The sequence below is a fragment of the Pleurodeles waltl genome, chromosome 12 (assembly GCF_031143425.1).
Source record: "Pleurodeles waltl isolate 20211129_DDA chromosome 12, aPleWal1.hap1.20221129, whole genome shotgun sequence".
Classification (NCBI taxonomy): Eukaryota; Metazoa; Chordata; class Amphibia; order Caudata; family Salamandridae; genus Pleurodeles; species Pleurodeles waltl.
In genome coordinates, this window is record NC_090451.1 from 522,487,212 (window position 1) to 522,505,851 (window position 18,640).

Sequence of the window (18,640 nt, forward strand, 5' to 3'; positions counted from 1 at the left end):
AAGAACACTCTGGGCAAGATGTTGCACGAGAAATTGGACTGTATAGCAGTTATAATAGAGAAGCTGGGAAGGTCGTACCCCGTGCTAGATCCTGCGCAGCTATCTACACCTACAATCCAACTTACCAACACTCACGACCTCGCAAGGAGTAGGAAGGTGCATGCAAACATAGTGCCTACTGGAGCATTTGGGGAATACCACCCGAAGGGGTGCCCAGCCCCAGCCGTATTAAGACCAAGTGGCCTCAAGTCAACAGGGGAGGATGGGCAGGCCCCCGGAGACAACATAGGGTGGCGGGCCCTTGGGAACCAAGAAACAGCAGGAAGATCTTCCCAGCCCAATAACGACGGAAGACAGTATGACCTATACCTGACGAATGTCCCAAAGTTAACCCAGGGTAATACTGAATCTCGAGATTCACTTAAAAATAAAGTAACCAATTGGATCAGGGAAACAAGGAAATGTAGATCGGTAATAAGAGGAGACATAAGGCAAGCTAAGAGAATTTCAGGAGTAGGTATAGGGCCGGACTGCATAGGGCTAAAGCTATCCAATCAAGACCTAGTAGATGGCTTATTATCCCTTGAGCAAAGACCCAGACTTCGAACATTGCTACAAATAAGGGTAAGATTAAACATCTGAAAACTGTAGAACTAGGGACAACTGTAGAAATCCGCCTCCCCAACATCTACACTGCGCCATCTTGGAAATTATCAGTGACACGTCTCATGTTGACTGACTAAAGGAACAGCAGCCAGCCGCAGCGGACAAGTGTTCCACAAATAGTAGCACCCTGACGAGCCATAAACTCACCTGGCCTACAATAAATAGCGAGGAAGGGAAGGAACCAACCTGTCAAGAGCCCTTTGATGTTCACTGGGATCTGACAAGGAGGGAAAATACTACCAACCCGCACAAGAAGCTGAAAGGGTTGGGGCTGGGACGGCATGATGGTGACCTAATAAAGTTTCTATCTAGAATGTGGCGGGTCTAAGATCAAAACTAAGTGACCCAGAAGGTTGCAATTTTATAGACCAGCACCATGTCATCCTGATGCAGGAAACCTGGGCAACACAGGTACTGCATAGAAAGGGGCACCTGACCTTCCAGAGGCTGGCTCTACCCTCTTCATCAGGGCGTGCTTCAGGAGACTTGGTAATCTGGTAAAAACAGGACTTACTCCCAAAGGTAAAAGAGATCCCAAGTACTAATAGAGATATCCTGGCCGTGGAATTAAACATTAAGAACCAAAGGGGGTTTACCGATATAGCTATTGTAAATATTTATATCACACCTGCACCATTAAGTACTCAAACCTCCATGATGAAATATCTTTTGGACTTGCTGATCCAGTTGACTGGGGGAACTGGCCTAATTCTAGCGGGGGACTGCAACACTGAAATGAGCTGCAATAAAGACCACCAATGACTAAGAAGTCAGCATGCAGAATTCATAGGCAGATCAGGTCCAGTGCAGATAGTGACACAGAACACCGCGGGAGTGGCAGCCCAGTTAGGGAATTTAATAACTAACACAGGGCTAAGGCAGGTCAATGGGAATACAAAGTCAGATACCCCGGCAGTACCTACTTTAAAAAAAGGTACCTTTGCAAGCCATCTCGATTACATCTTTGTAGACCACTTGCTTTGGTTACCTCTTAGCGACATGGTAGTGATACCAAGGGCTGATAGTGACCACCAAGCAGTTTTTACAGCTCCCTTGTTTAGAAGTAACAATCTGTCCCCATGGGTGATGGGCAATAATACAAAGATGACTAATAATAATAAGAACGTCAAGTGGGCAGCAGTGGCAAACGTCATAAAGGTCCAGGATGCAATTTATTACAACATTAAAGAGAGCCTGTCTCCCTTGAAGTCCACTAATTCTTCATTAGTAAACTTTGTGCAGTTGCACTGCTGTTTGATGAACTGACTGAGGCCCCTCTTCATGGTAGCAAGAAGAAGAGGGGGGGCACAGGTAGACCACTGAGGTGGTTTACCAGCTCCTGTCGCCAGGTAAAATCTCAGCTATTGGGAGCACTGCATACATGGAATATTTCTGAGATAAGGGCAGTGAGGAACCTCTATAAAAAGACACCAAATGAAGCTAAAAAAGAGTGGGAGAGTGCCCAATGGGACACTTTATCCGGCGCCCTTTGAGAGGGAGATATCAAACAATTCTGGAAGATGATGGCAGATAGAAAGGATCCCCAAAAAGATGAGAGCAACCCATCAATACAGCCTGAAAGATGGGTGTCCCACTTTAAAGACCTCTATAGAGAAAGGCCTGATAATAAAGCACCTCCATCAACACTATTGGGGAATAGTACCACCTTTAACCCATCTGTCACTAAACCAGGCTTGTTAGACTTTGATTTGGCTACTTTTACCCTGGAGGAAACCTCCCAGGCCCTTCAAACACTACGCAAAGGAAAGGCTCCGGGCCCAGATGCCATACCAGGCGACCTGTATTTGTCACGACCTGAAGTCTGGACACTGTATCTAACATCTTAAGTAATGCTATTCTGAGGGGAGGTCTCCCCCCACGTGGCGAGGAGCAACAAGAGTTCCAATCTATCAAAAGGGGGACAGAGACTCCCAAGGTAACTTTAGACAGATAAGTCTAATTACATTAGCCAAAAGGTATTTTGTAAACAGGTTTTGACCAGGTTGCACTCTTGGATTGATAGTCATCAGATTCTTTCAGACTTCCAGGCTGGCTTCAGGAAGGGGGTTAGTACAGTAGACCAAGTCCTCAGATTTAAACTACTATGTTAGAAGTACCTAACGTTAAAAAGGGACCATTTGAATGTTATTGATCTAAGGGCGGCATTTGACTTAGTTCCACAAGAGCTTCTATGGAGCACCCTAGAATATTACGACCTAAATAGTGAACTTCTAAGGTTGATAAAATACCTACACAAGGAAACTTATGCAAAGGTCAGGTGGACCCAGGGAGGTGATCTCACAACCCCAATTCCTATTGCTAGAGGGGTCAGACAGGGATGTGTCCTGGCCCCAACCCTGTTTAGCCTTTATATTAACAGTGCAGTGGATCAACCAGCTCTGTGCAATCACGATGCACCCAAGCTAATGGGAATGCCTGTTCCTATTCTCATGTTCGCAGATGATACTCTATTTATATCAAGAACTCCGACGTGCCTCCAAAGTGAACTAGACTCATTTGCAATGTTTTGTGAGAAGAGGGGGCTGGAAATCAACCCAGAGAAAACAACGTTTATGGCCATAAACCCACACAAGGCATTTAGGGGGGAAGATGACCATTGGGGGGTGCACCCATTGAACAGGTTAGCCAATTTGACTATCTGGGGATAAGTCTAACAGAAAACCTCTCATGGTCTGCGCAAATTGAGAAGAGTTTTGTTTCCCTCCTCCAGCAGCGGACAGTGGTGATCGGAAGGAAAATCAAAAATTCAATGGGAGGGCAAATTTCGCCAGCTCTTATGGTGTACAAGGCTGCTGCAGTGACAGCAGCAACCTATGGCACGGAACCTTGGGGGCATTGTAATTCACAGACACTGACGCTGGTAGGAAACAAATTCTTACGTTCTTTGCTATACTTACTAGCTAGCACGCCTCTTATTCCTCTTAGATTTGACTTGGCCCTCAACCAGATCCACAGTGTAATTGCCTTGAGACCACTTATATATTGGGCGTGTCTTTGGTCCTCAGAGCATCAGGTCCCTTATCGAGCAGCCATATCTGAGTTATTAACACTTGACATCGTGGAATTAATCCCCTGGTTACGACACATTAGACATCTGTGTTATTGGATTAAACTAGAGGAGGTATAGCGGACTCCCCGGACTATAATAAGAGATGTGATCCCGCGTATAAAGCGATTTTCTTGGAAGGCGGTACTAACTCAGATATGGCGTAGCCAGTCATCAGGTAGTAGAACAGACCAATTTTTAAACCACAAGTGATCACCAAAGTTTCAACATTACGTGGACAATATACAATCTTTTTATCAAATTTATACTGGGGACCTTAACATTGAATTCATTCACCATGGGTTGGAACAAAGGCAGTTGTGTGTCTAGTTTTTGTTACTACTGCCCGATGCAAGTTGAGACCTTGGCCCACTTTGTATTCTTTTGCCCAAGATACTTAATACCCAGGAGGATCATTCCCCTATGCAGGCTCCTTGGTTTAAGGAACCACAAGGAGTGACTTTGCATACTGGCAAGTGACACCAGTGAAAAGATTGTGTTTGCAGTAATCAGATATCTCTAATGTGCTTGGTTTGAGAGATCTAGGGGGATTCTGTATTCAGTGGACTGTAATTCTTTCACTGTGATTCCTGGCCGGAAATTGTGACTACAATAGTGTCTATGGATGACATCAGCCAGTGACAGACACACCAATGAGACTACTCGTGAGGCCCTACCAACCCATTTAGTGACTTTATGAATTCTGGTTTGAACCATGTTTTTATGTATTGTAAATATGCTTTTAGAAATAACATGTATTTATTTTTGTCTATGCTCATTGCTTTTAATGGCTTTCAGCCGAAATAAAGCTAAATTATACTTATACTAGACAGAACCAAATCTCCCCAGGTTTCATGCAGAAGTGGGAGTTTAAGTCACTGCTGATCTTCAAACTTTCACTTTAGCTAATTTTGGCCATTCAGGAACCCAGTGCAGCGCCACTTCTTCTGCGCCCCTTAGCGCCCCCCTACCGCCACCATCTGTGCGCCGTATTTAAAATACGGCGCACCAAGGTGCAGAGTAGGGGGTAATAGAATAATTTTTTTACGCTATTGATGTACTCTGCAGGAGTAGCACCAACATTTTGGAGCTACTCCTGCAGAGTACATAGGGCCCCATTATAAATAATGGTAGGCTTACTTTTAGAGCCTGTTCTGAGCGGGCGTTAAAAGTGGCAATAAAATGGCGCAAGGAAATCTCTTAGATTTCCTTGCACATTTATTCAGCCCCCCTAACGGGGAAACGCCTTCTTCGTTCATGGTTGGTTCATTCACAGTTCGTTGATTCCCATTGCAGCCTACAGCATGGTGCAATAGGTCAACTCACTCCATCCATCATTGTCTGTCTTGCACTGTGAGTAACAGCGTTTTGCCTGATCACATGTACATAGCCACTAGAATAGGAGGGCACTTCAGTGCCAGAGTTGCTGTGCCAGGGCAGCTTGGCCACTCTAAATTTTTCGATTTGTTTAAATATGTTTGCAAAGTTTTTTGCCAAGTTTTTTTGGATTCTGCATATATTTGCAAAAAAGAGAAATCACTAAAATTGTTACTGGACATCCCAAACTGAACAGAGAAGGAAGATGCAACAACTTGAGTTTCCAGCCAAGAGGACAGAGGACATAGGAATTAGTACGTGACTCTGCCCATCTCTTGTATCAATTCAATATGTCTGCTGTTATAAAACCCGGAAGGCTCTTGGGAGGCAAAGCGAAGGAGGTAGAACTACGCCCGTTCACACAGATATTTAAAAAATACTGTTGAGTTTTTACGACTGTGTGCTAGACATTTGCACTAACAGGATAGCTCTCTGCTTTACCTGACAAAATAGAACAACTCACACCCACAAAGCCCTACTGAATTATTAATAGACTCCCTAGTACCCAATGGAGCATATTTACAAGCCTCTAGCGCCTCCTTGCACCACATTAACGTCATTTGTTTTACGCTAATGTGGCGTTAAGGAGGCATTTTTGCTGTGCTGTATTTACAAAGTGGTGCAATGCATGCATTGTGCCACTTTGCACCTCCTTGTGCCACATTATGCCTGCATCAGGCATAAAGTATGCAAGAGGGCATTCCAGTGCTAGGAGGCCCGCAAAAATGGAGCAATGGCATTTACAACATTTCACTGCAGGCATTAAAATGATGCACCCATAGTAACCTATGGGCCTCCTTGCACCCTGCCGCACTAGTGTCAAATTCTTTGACGCTAGTGCAGCAAAGCGCCACAATAGTGTCAAAAATTCTGACGCTATTGTCCTAAGTACTGCCATGGTGCACTGTAAATACGGTGTCGTTAGGTGGGGTAGGGGCGACGCAAGAAAGCTGGGGCATCAGTTTCTTGTAAATAAGCCCCATTATTTTTAATTGTCAAAGTCACAATTTGATATTTGCTAGACCCTGAAGGCTAAAGCATTTCTAGAAATTCTCAGATATACTGTAACCAAATGCTACCATTAGCTGTAACACCTGCTGTATGTAGTCCCTGGGCACTGCTTGCAAAGCGAGTGCTGCATAAACACTCTCTTGCTGCTCAGTGCTTACCTGTGTCAGAGCTAAGAAAGGCTCCCTTGGGATTGTCAGGGATCCCAACCCATATGCTGATTGGTTTCGGGTACCCAGTGTCAACTGAGTGAGAATGTTCATTGAAGCGCCAGTACCTAGATGAACAGGGAGAGAAGTTATAAAAGGAGAAAAGTTATCTCTTACTTCTGATCATAATTTAATTTTCTAATGAGCACATCATATAAAAAAGAAAGCACTAAAAAACAATTGCACAAAGGGAGAAATAAGGGCAAAAAGAAAAAACAAAGAAATTGAGCTAGTTATTACAGAACACATTTCTTAGCATTACACAAAAATGCAAAAGAGGGAGCCCAAAAAGAATACATTTCTAAAAAAAGATATTTTTAGGCAAAGGCAAAATGAAAATTCATACTTTTGTTCCATGAGCTTCAGAATGTAGAGAGATACACGATTGCTCTGAATTCAATGGCAGCTGTGGCGAAGGTGGTCAGAGACCATCCAAGTTCTGTTGCTGGAAACAATATGGGAACGTATCACCCTGCTCCTAGCCACTGAAGAACCTTTATGATCTGAAAGTAGTCTAGGAGTCTAGGGGCAGCTGGAACAGCCCATGGGTTCCACATTGGAGAAAAGAGGAGACAGGAAACAAATCCCACCTCCAACAAACCACAGACAGGCAACCACCTCCAAGAGTTGTTACGGACTGGGTCCTTCAGCTGAAGCTTCGTCAGCAACTCACTCTGGGCCTGGGCCTCTCTGCTTCTACTACACTCGAACCTAGGCCATCCACCTGCGCCTAACAAGGTGCAACTCCACTTGTCCATTAGTCATTTAGTCTAGACACTCACTCTCCCCCCCTCAGCGCGACCTATTGAATTTAATGCATTAGTTACAGTATAAATTAAGCCACTACCCGTGCTTGTGATCTCATTTATTAAATTCCTGGTGAAAGTAACTTCAAGTTTAATTTGACCGCTGAAGAAATCATAAGGCCCAATTTTGTTTAAACTAATGGATCAGTGATTTTACCCTGCTTTTACACATAAAATCCCAGGCGGCACTGTTTTTCTACTTCAAACCTTTAGGTTTTTAGAGAATATAGTAGGTAAAGCACATTTCAAAAGGGATGTGTGCATAGCCAAGATGGTAAGTCACCGCTCTAGCTAATGGACCGCTACACCTGTGTAATCGTTTTAAACATGAAGATCACAGACTCTAGTTACAGCCACCTGTACCCGTTTCATAAGGGTACATTTCAATTGGTGATATTTTTTTCAAGCACCAGCACAAAAGCCATGATAAAATCCCACAAGACAATAGATCTCGCACCACCCCATTGTAAACCATCCTGAGCCAGTAAATTATGGGTGCAGTGTAATCTGCAGATCCCTTTGGCTGCTCAGGCCCACAGGAATTAAATGTGGGATAACTATCCAGTACTTACAGAGACATGCAGATATTGGTGGGGGAAGCACCAGAATCCAAATATAATTCCCCATAATTGTGGAATAGGTGCCATTTATTGCACCCAGTAAATAACAAACCCCGGGATCTTAGATTTGATCAGGTATGATAAATGCTGAAGATCCCTTTCGAGGCACTCATGTTAGACCTGGCATCCTTGGCGTATTCTCCCCAGTCTTTTTGCCTCTGTTTCCTATGTTGTGACTGTGTGCTGGTCTTTGTTTATGCTGGATATTGGTATTCTGGTCACTTTACCACTGCTGACCAGTGCTAAAGTGCGAGTGCTCTCTATGGAAACTGTATGTGTAATTCAATGATTGGCATATTTGATTTACTAGTAAGTCCCTAGTAAAGTGCACTAGAGGTTTCCAGGGCCTGTAAATCAAATGCTACTAGTGGGCCTGCAGCACTGATTGTGCCACCCACAAGAGTAGCCCTGTGTACAGGGCTCAGACCGGCTACTACAGTGTATGTGTGTGCAGTTTTTAACTTCCAATTCGATCTGGCAAGTGTACCCAGTTGCCAGGCCCAAACCTTCCATTTTTGTACATGTAAGGCACCCCTAAGGTAGGCCCTAGGTAGCCCCATAGGCAGGGTGCACTGTATGTTAAAGGTAGGACTTGCACTGCTGTGTTTTACATGTCCTGGCAGTGAAATACTGCCAAATTCGTTTTTCACTGTTGAAAGGCCTATCTCTCTCATAGGTTAACATGGGGTCTGCCTTTAAATATCTTTTAAGTGCAGTTTCACATTGGGAGCAGAGAGATGTGGAGTTTGGGGTCTCTGAACTCAGAATTCAAAAATACACCTTTTGGTAAAGTTGGTTTTTAGATTGTCAGTTTGAAAATGCCACTTTCAGAAAGTGGCCATTTTCCTGCTTAACCATTCTGTGCCTCTGTCTGCCTGTGGAATCCACATCTGGGTCAGACTGACAATTGGGCTGTTTGTGAATTCCCTCTAGATAGTGACACTAAGAGAGCTGTGGTGTAGCCTGCATATCCTGATGAGTCTTCTGAGCTACAGTGAGAGGGGGTGGGGGAGGGTGGAGCTGACATACCTGAAAGGGCTGGGCCTGTCCCCACACAATGCAGTCTCCAACCCCCCGGTGTGTGTCTGGGCCAGGCTTTTGCAAGGCAGGATCTTGTGAACATCAGAGACCTTCCTTTGAAGTTTGCCTACCTCAAAGGCAGAAAGGGGTATAAGCCAAAACCCCAGACTTTTAGATTACTTCTGGATCAAAAGGAACCTCTGCCAAGCAAAAGAGCTGAAGAGCTGGAGGAGGAGTACTGTCCCTTTGCCTGTGAGTGTGCTTTGCTGTGTTGGCCTGCAGTTGCTGCTTCTGCATGAGGGGGAACAAAGACTGGACTTTGCTGTGTTTTCCTGCTTGTGAAGTATCTCCATGGGCTTGGACTGAGCTTGCCCCCTGTTTTGAAGTCTCATGCCCATCCAAGACTTCCTCTGCCAGCACCTGGACTCTTTGGGTGAGACTCCTACCCTGCCAAGTAGTGCCCAATCCAGTCCCTGGGCCCTTGTAAGGAGAAGCTGGTGGACCCAAGGCTTAAATTCAAGCACAGGAGAAAAATCAATGCAGCGCCTGCTTTGTGGCTGAAAAATCGATGCACCACATGCATTACGGCTGTGAAATCGACACAACACCCGTGTGCGGCTGCCGAAATCAACGCATCACCCACACAGCGCTAGAATTTCTCTTGCACCGTCGCTGGGTGTCAAAATGATTGTGAACCTGCGCGGATACAAATCTGCCCGCCCGGATATCGACACATCGCTCTTCTGCAGGAGAGAAAAACGACACATTGCCTACCAGACCGGAGAAGAAGCGACGCACACCCTCACTTGTGAGTAAGGAATCGACACTTTGCTGACTTTTCCAACGCTCGCTTGCACGTGCAGCTTTATTTTCGACGTAAACTAGATACTTTGTGTAAAAGCAACGCATCCATTGAGCTCGATGGAGTAAGACTCTTTTTAATTTAAAAATTCATACATTGTTTGTGTATGTTGGATTTTTGTCGTTTTGGTCTTGCTTGATTTTTTAGATAAATATTGGCTATTTTTATAAGCTGGTTTTGTGTCCCTTTTGTAGTATCTTCATTGTATAACTGTTTGTGTGTACAAATACTTTACACATTGCCTCTGAGATAAGCCTGACTGCTTGTGACAAGCCATCAAGGAGGTGAGCAGGGGTTATCATAGGTATGTATCTCCATTACCCTGACCAGAGTGAGGGTCCCTTCTTGGACAGAGTGCAAACTGACTGCCAACCAGAGACCTCATTTCTAACAACTAATAATCAGGGCCCATCCTCTTTTCCAGAAGCTTGGGGTCTAACAGGCTCTTAACTGTTCACTTTGAGAAAGATGAGCCTCATGAAATTTACTGCTTCTTCCTGTACACATTTTCAGTCAGCTGATTTCCAGTAGCAGTAAAAAGGCTAAAAAATCGAAATTAAAGAAAAAGGGTTTAGGCTAAACTGCAGATCTGGTGGGTGTACAAGTGGGGGCTAGAGGAGCACACATTTTAGACAGTAATACCCAACTGATATTGACAAGCCTTAGAGAAAATGGTATGGCAGAGTATATTGGTGTTGTGTCACATGATGTGTGAATTGTGTGTGTTGTGGTGTAGTGTGATATGGTGTGGATGATGTGTTGTTGAAAGCGGTGTGATGGTCTGAAGTGTGGCGTGATACATGCTAGATGTAGGAAAATGCATCTGATGGCATTGTTACCCCTTAACTTTTTGCCTTTTGTTGATGCTAGTTATGACTGAAAGTGTGCTAGGATTCTTCTGAGCAGGCCCAAGCACCAGTGTTCTTTCCCTAAACTGTACCTTTGTCTCCACAATTGGCACAGCCCTGGCCCAATTGTGACAGATAAGTCCTTTGTAAGTGGTACCCCTGGTACCAAGGGCCCTGTGGCCAGGGAAGGTCTCTAAGGGCTGCAGCATGTATTATGCCACCCTGGGGACCCCTCACTCAGCACATGCACACTTCCTCACAGCTTGTGTGTGCTGGTGGGGAGAAAATGACTAAGTCAATATGGCACTCCCCACAGAGTGCCATACCCACAACCCACTGTCTGTGGCATAGGTAAGTCACTGCTCTAGCTAATGGACCGCTACACCTGTGTAATCGTTTTAAACATGAAGATCACAGACTCTAGTTACAGCCTCCCTGCCTTACAGCCCTAAGGCAGGGAGCACTATATCACAGGTGAGGGCATAGTTGCATGGGCAATATGCCTCTACAGTGTCTAAGCCAAATCTTAGACATTGTAGGTGCAGGGTAGCCATAAAGAGTATATGGCCTGGGAGTTTGTCAAACACGAACTCCACAGTTCCATAATGGCTACACTGAATTCTGGGAAGTATGGTATCAAACTTCTCAGCACAATAAATCTACACTGATGCCAGTGTGGGATTTATTGAAAAATGCATACAGAGGGCATCTTAGAGATGCCCTCTGGTTACCAGTCCAAATGCTAGTGTTAGGCTGACCAGTTCCTGCCAGCCTGCCACATCCAGACGGGTTTCTGGCCACATTGGGTGAATGCTTTTGTCACTCTGTAGCCAGGAACAAAGCATATACTGGGTGGAGGTGCATTACAGCTCCCCCTTCAGGAACTGTAACACCAGGCGGTGAGCCTCAAAGGCTCTAGCCTGGTGTTACAGCGCCCCAGGGCGCTCCAGCTAGTGGAGATGCCCGCCACTCCGGACACAGCCCCCACTTTTGGTGTCAAGTCCACAGGAGATAATGAGAAAAACAAGGAGGAGTCACCCACCAGTCAGGACAGCCCCTAAGGTGCCCTGAACTGAGGTGACCCCTGCCTTAAGAAATCCTCCATCTTGTTTTGGAGGATTTCCCTAATAGGATTAGGGATGTGCCCCTCCTCCCCACAGGGAGGAGGCACAAAGAGGGTGTAGCCACCCTCCAGGACAGTAGCCATTGACTACTGCCCCAGACCTAAACACATCCCTAAATTTAGTATTTAGGGGCAACCCTGAACCCAGGAAATCAGATTCCTACAACCTGAAGAAAGAAGGTGGACTGTTGACCTGAAAGCCCTGCAGAGACGACCACTGACTTGGCCCCAGCCCTACCGGCCTGTCTCCAGACTCTAAGAACCTGCACAGCGATGCATCCAGCGGGACCAGCGACCTCTGAGGACTCAGGACTGACCTGCACCTAAAGGACCTAGAAACTCCTGAGGACAGCGGCTCTGTCCAAAACTACAACCAAGAAACCAACCTTAAAGAACACTCCAGCATCACTCCGGAAGCGTGAGTCTTCACACTCTGCACCAGACGCCCCAGGCCCGTGTCCAGAGAAACCCACACCGCAGAGAGGACCCCCAGGCAACTCCAATGACGTGGATACCCTGAGTCGACCTCCCTGCACCCCCACAGCGACGCCTGCAGAGAGGATCCAGAGGCTCCCCCGACCGCAACTGCCCAGTAACAAAGGAACCCGACGCCTGAACAAAGCACTGCATCCGCATCCCCCAGGACCGAGAGGAACCAAACCCCCTTGCAGGAGTGACCAGCAGGCGACCCTCATCCTAGCCCAGTTGGTGGTGGGCCGAAGAAGCCCCCTGTGCCCTGCCTGCATCGCCAGAGTGACCCCCAGGTCCCTCCATTGATTTCAACACAAAACCAGATGCCTTGTTCACACACTGCACCCGGCCGCTCCTGTGCCGCTGAGGGTGTATTTTGTGTGCCTATTTGGGAAACCCACAGTGCTCTACAAAAAACCCCTGGTCTGCTCCCCGAGGACGCAGGTATTTACCTGCTAGCAGACTGGAACCGGAACACCCTTGTTCTACATAGGCGCGTATGTTATTTGGGCCCTCCTTTGACCTCTGCACCTGACCGGCCCTGTGTGGCTGGTGCTGGGTGCTTGGGGTTGACTTGAACCCCCAACGGTGGGCTGCCTATGCCCAGGAGACTGAACTTGTAAGTGCTTTACTTACCTGAGAAACTAACTATTACTTACCTCCCCCAGGAACTGGTGATTTTTGCAGTGTCCACTTTTAAAATCGCTTATTGCCATTTTTGCCAAAACTGTGTACATTACTGTTTTAATTCAAAGTTCCATATTTACCTATGCCAAGTACCTTACAATTTATGTACTTACTTGAATTCTGAATCTTGTGGTTCTAAAATAAAGAAATTAATATTTCTCTATATAAAAACCTATTGGCCTGGAGTTAAATCGTTGAGTGTGCATTTTCATTTATTGTCTGTGTGTACAACAAATGCTTAACACTACCCTCTGATAAGCCTACTGCTCGACCACACTACCACAAAACAGAGCATTAGTATTATCTAATTTTGACACTATCGACCTCTAAGGGGAACCCTTGGACTCTATGCACACTATCTCTCATTTGAGATAGTATATTCAGAGCCAACTTCCTATACTAGAGTTGTGTGGTGTCCCATTGTGGTTCGGATTTATATGTTATGTGGGAAGGTATGTGTTATTGAGTTGCTTTCAAGTGGTGAGTGGTGTTAGATGGTGGAGATGTCGAGGTTAGTAGTGATATTTGGTGTAATGTGTTGTGCAATGTAGAATAGTGCAGGGAGTAGGTTTGCATAATATGATATGAGTCTTGATGGATTGCACCATGTGGGAAGTTGTGCCAATGCTTGATGTGATGTTGGGGGATTGAGAGGTAAGATGGCATGTGATTAGTTGTGTCTGGGTTGATAGGTCCCATGGCAAATATAGTGTTGCGTAGAATTGGATATTGCTGTGTGGTATTTATTCGGGTGGGTGGTATGTTCTGGAGGCCATCATGGTGTGTGCTGTGGTATAATATGTTTGGGTGTGATGCAATGTGAGGAGATATAGGGGGTCATTCTGACCCTGGCGGTCGGTGATAAAGCTGCGGCCAACCCGCCAACAGGCTGGCGGTCCAAAAAATTGAATTCTGACCCTGGCAGGAACCGCCAACAGAGGCCGCCACTTTAACACTCCGACCGCCACAGCGGGACACACAAACAGCGCGGCGGTCACCGCCAACAGGCAGGCGGCAGACAATGTACCGCCCACCCTATCACAACTCACCAATCCGCCACCTTTTCCGGGGTGGGAGCACCGCCGATAAAAACACGGCGGAAACAGACTACGAACGGGAAAACGCTAACCTCTATACACCCCACGAGGACGGAGGACAGCATGGAGCCCGAATTGAACACCCTACGTGCTCTCGTCTACCTGCTCATCTACCACGAGTACGAACTCCGGCGCAGACGACAATGGTGAGTACCGCATCTACGACACAGGGGAGGGGGGGAGGAGGAAGGGTTACGGGCACACACATACCCAATACACCCACCCCCCAACTATCTACACACCAATGCAGAGCACCAAGTCAAAGTGACCCCACCCAAACCCCCCGGAATAATGAAAAGATATAATTAAAGTGAGAAACTAAATTTATGTATAAAATAGGTTCATTGAAGTCATGGTAAAATAGGAAAATGAATAAAAAATATTCAAGTTTAAACATTGCGTAACCGAGAAATAGAGGCAATAAGTCCAGCACAGTCACTGAAATTTCAACTGTCCGTGGGCCAAAGTGTATCAACACATGGGCAAAGCCCACACAGGAGACCTGAGTCCGTTGGAGAGAACACTGCAGGGGCATCAGATGATAAAACTACAGGCACCTCAGGGGGAAGGGAAGGGGGGGCACCACAGCCACATGAGTCCACGACGCCAGATCCAAGAAGGGGCCACCATGCCCACTGTCATATCCTGGGGAGTGCAAAGCCACAGTCTCTCAAGTCTCTACAGTGGGTGGCTTGCCCACTGTCATATCCTGGGGAGTGCAAAGCCACAGTCTATCAAGTCTCTACAGTGGGTGGCTTGCCCACTGTCATATCCTGGGGAGTGCAAAGCCACAGTCTATCAAGTGGATAACAGTCTCCACAGGCAACGGAGGAGGCAGGGTGGCCCGAGTGCAGCGTGAACAGTAGCTCGACACAGAACCGGCACTGTCATTGGGCCAGCGGTGCTTGAGACGGCGGAGCCCAGCGGGGCGGTGCTTGAGACGGCAGGGCCCAGCGGAGCGGTGCTTGAGATGAAGGGCCCAGCGGAGCGGTGCTTGAGATGAAGGGCCCAGCGGAGCGGTGCTTGAGACGGCGGGGCCCAGCGGAGCGGTGCTTGAGATGAAGGGCCCAGCGGAGCGGTGCTTGAGATGGCGGGGCCCAGCGGAGCGGTGCTTGAGATGAAGGGCCCAGCGGAGCGGTGCTTGAGACGGCGGGGCCCAGCGGAGCGGTGATCGAGATGAAGGGCCCAGCGGAGCGGTGCTTGAGATGGCGGGGCCCAGCGGAGCGGTGCTTGAGATGAAGGGCCCAGCGGAGCGGTGCTTGAGACGGCGGGGCCCAGCGGAGCGGTGCTTGAGATGAAGGGCCCAGCAGAGCGGTGCTTGAGATGAAGGGCCCAGCGGAGCGGTGCTTGAGACGGGGGGGCCCAGCGGAGCGGTGCTTGAGACGGCGGGGCCCAGCGGAGCGGTGCTTGAGATGAAGAGCCCAGCGGAGCGGTGCTTGAGATGAAGGGCCCAGCGGAGCGGTGCTTGAGACGGCGGGGCCCAGCGGAGCGGTGCTTGAGACGGCGGGGCCCAGCGGAGCGGTGCTTGAGATGAAGGGCCCAGCGGAGCGGTGCTTGAGACGGTGGGGCCCAGCGGAGCGGTGCTTGAGATGAAGGGCCCAGCGGAGCGGTGCTTGAGACGGCGGGGCCCAGCGGAGCGGTGCTTGAGATGAAGGGCCCAGCGGAGAGGTGCTTGAGACGGCGGGGCCCAGCGGAGCGGTGCTTGAGATGAAGGGCCCAGCGGAGCGGTGCTTGAGACGGCGGGGCCCAGCGGAGCGGTGCTTGAGATGAAGGGCCCAGCGGAGCGGTGCTTGAGACGGCGGGGCCCAGCGGAGCGGTGCTTGAGATGAAGGGCCCAGCGGAGCGGTGCTTGAGACGGCGGGCCCAGCGGAGCGGTGCTTGAGATGAAGGGCCCAGCGGAGCGGTGCTTGAGACGGCGGGGCCCAGCGGAGCGGTGCTTGAGATGAAGGGCCCAGCGGAGCGGTGCTTGAGATGAAGGGCCCAGCGGAGCGGTGCTTGAGACGGCGGGGCCCAGCGGAGCGGTGCTTGAGACGGCGGGGCCCAGCGGAGCGGTGCTTGAGATGAAGGGCCCAGCGGAGCGGTGCTTGAGATGAAGGGCCCAGCGGAGCGGTGCTTGAGACGGCGGGGCCCAGCGGAGCGGTGCTTGAGATGAAGGGCCCAGCGGAGCGGTGCTTGAGACGGCGGGGCCCAGCGGAGCGGTGCTTGAGACGGCGGGGCCCAGCGGAGCGGTGTTTGAGATGAAGGGCCCAGCGGAGCGGTGCTTGAGACGGCGGGGCCCAGCGGAGCGGTGCTTGAGACGGCGGGGCCCAGCGGAGCGGTGCTTGAGATGAAGGGCCCAGCGGAGCGGTGCTTGAGACGGCGGGGCCCAGCGGAGCGGTGCTTGACAGGAAGGGCCCAGCGGAGCGGTGCTTGAGATGAAGGGCCCCTGTTCAGCGGTGCTCCTCCCGGCGGGGCCCTGTTCAGCGGTGCCTTCCTGCACGGCGGGGCCCTGTTCAGCGGTGCCTTTCTGCCCGACGGGGCCCTCTTCAGCGGTGCCTTTCTGCACGGCGGGGCCCTGTTCAGCGCTGCCTTTCTGCACGGCGGGGCCCTGTTCAGCGCCGCCTTTCTGCACGGCGGGGCCCTCTTCAGCGGTGCCTTTCTGGACGGCGGGGCCCTCTTCAGCGGTGCCTTTCTGGACGGCGGGGCCCTCTTCAGTGGTGCCTTTCTGCACGCCGGGGCCCTGTTCAGCGGTGCCTTTCTGCACGGCGGGGCCCTGTTCAGCGGTGCCTTTCTGCACGGCGGGGCCCTCTTCAGCAGTGCCTTTCTGGACGGCGGGGCCCTCTTCAGCGGTGCCTTTCTGGACGGCGGGGCCCTCTTCAGCGGTGCCTTTCTGGACGGCGGGGCCCTGTTCAGCGGTGCCTTTCTGGACGGCGGGGCCCTGTTCAACGGTGCTTGTTCTGTAAGTCAAGGGAGTCAGACCTGGCCGCGACTCCCTGCTCAGTCGCCCTCCGACCGTGCAGTTGCTGGACCCTTCTGTGACGGTGTCCTGGGCCCTTGTGTGTCCTCCCTCACACCCGGGATGGGGCTTGTGGGGCCCTCCTGGTCCGTGCTCCTGCTGGCTGACTTCTCCGCCCTGCTGCCCTTGCCCTCCTTCGATGTGGCTCTCTGGGCCTTGCCTCCCCTGGATGTTGTGGCAGGTGAAGTGGCAGAACTTTGGTCCTTGGGGGCAGCCATGTCAGTCTTCTCGCGGCGGCCCCTTACTTTACGGGTCCTCTTCCCAGGGGGGGGGGCTGGCTGTCCCCTTGCTGCTGACCGATGTATCACTGCTGGCAAAGGGGGGACTCCAAAATCCATGCACTACTGTGACCCTTGAAGCCGGGCTGGTGGTGGCTGAGGCGCTCTTGGGACTCTTAGCAGATGGAGGGGGGGCGTCAGGTGAGGGAAAGAGGTCAAGAGTGGAGAGGTAAACTTTTTTAGGACCAAGGTAAAGGGTAGGTGTAGTGGTTATGGGAGTGGAGGAAGAGGAGGTGGTTGTAGGAGATTCAGGTGTGCTGTCCTTGGGTGAAGGTGCATGGGCTGGAGGCTGTGGTGAGGTGGTTGGCTGTTGGGTGGGTGGCTGCCTGCGTTTGTGTGTCTTGGAAGAGGGGGTGACAGACACAGTGGGAGAGGACACAGGGGACGTGTAAATGGCAGTGGGGGTGGTGACTGCACGTGTGCGGACTGTACTGGAGGGTGTGCTGGTGATGGAAGTACTGGCTGTTGGTGGTGTGCATGCAGGTGTGAGTAGAGACGTCACAGGGAGGGAGGAGGGAGACGAGGAGGTGGGGGACACAGAGGTGGTAGTGGCTGTTGGCATGTCTGCATCTGGGTGTTGCTTGGGTGAATGTTTGTGTGATCTGTGGTGCTTATGTCTGGATGAGCTGCCCTTGGGTGTTGAGGTGTGTGCAGGCTGGTCTGATGGTGTGGGTGGGATAGGCAGGGGAACAGGAGACAGAGACAGGCTGGAGGCAGTTAGAAGAGGGAGGCTGGAAACAGGGACAATGGCTGCCGTCAGTGCTGAGGCCAGAGCATTGAAAGATCGTTGATGGGCAGCCTGACCCGAATGAATGCCCTCCAGGTATGCATTGCTACGATGCACCTCCCTCTCTACCCCCTGGATGGCATTCAAAAGGGTAGACTGCCCAACAATGATGGTCTGTAGGAGGTCAATGGCCTCCTCACTGAGGGCAGCAGGGGTAACAGGGGCAGGGCCTGAGGTGCCTGGGGCGAAGGAGACACCCGCCTTCTTGGGCGAGCGGGCACGGAGCGAAGGCTGAGGGGCTGCTGGGAGGGCGGAGCTGGTGCGCTGGGTGGCGGCTGTACCTGTAGAGGCAGGGGGCACGGATGTTGCCGCCACCACTAGGGAGCTCCCATCCGAGGACGTGTCGGTGTCGCTGGTGTCACCACGGGTCCCCGTTGTGAAGCTCCCCTCGCCCTCCGTATCACTGGTGGCCTCGGTGTCTGTGCCATGGCCCACCGGGGCCTTGTGAGTTGCAGCTCCCTCGTGCTCCGCTGCCAATTCTCCTCCGCCTGATGATGCTAATGCACACATGCACAAGAAGATAAAGAAAAAGGGTGGGGGGAGAAATAAAAACAGGTTGAGTGCATGCATTGTCAACACCGTTGGCGGAGAGGACAGACACAGGAGCCTCATGCACTAAGCCGCGCAATCGGGGTACACTACTCAGTACTTGTGACTAGGCCAACAGGTCTAGGGACAACAAACGCGCACATGGGTGATGCAGGACCATGGATAGCTGT

General features: G+C 50.2%; 1 pseudogene; it reads right to left on the minus strand.

The window, feature by feature from the left end:
* LOC138267143 (matrix metalloproteinase-15-like) overlaps positions 1–18,640 on the minus strand; it is a 120,956-nt pseudogene that overhangs the window by 10,704 nt on the left and 91,612 nt on the right.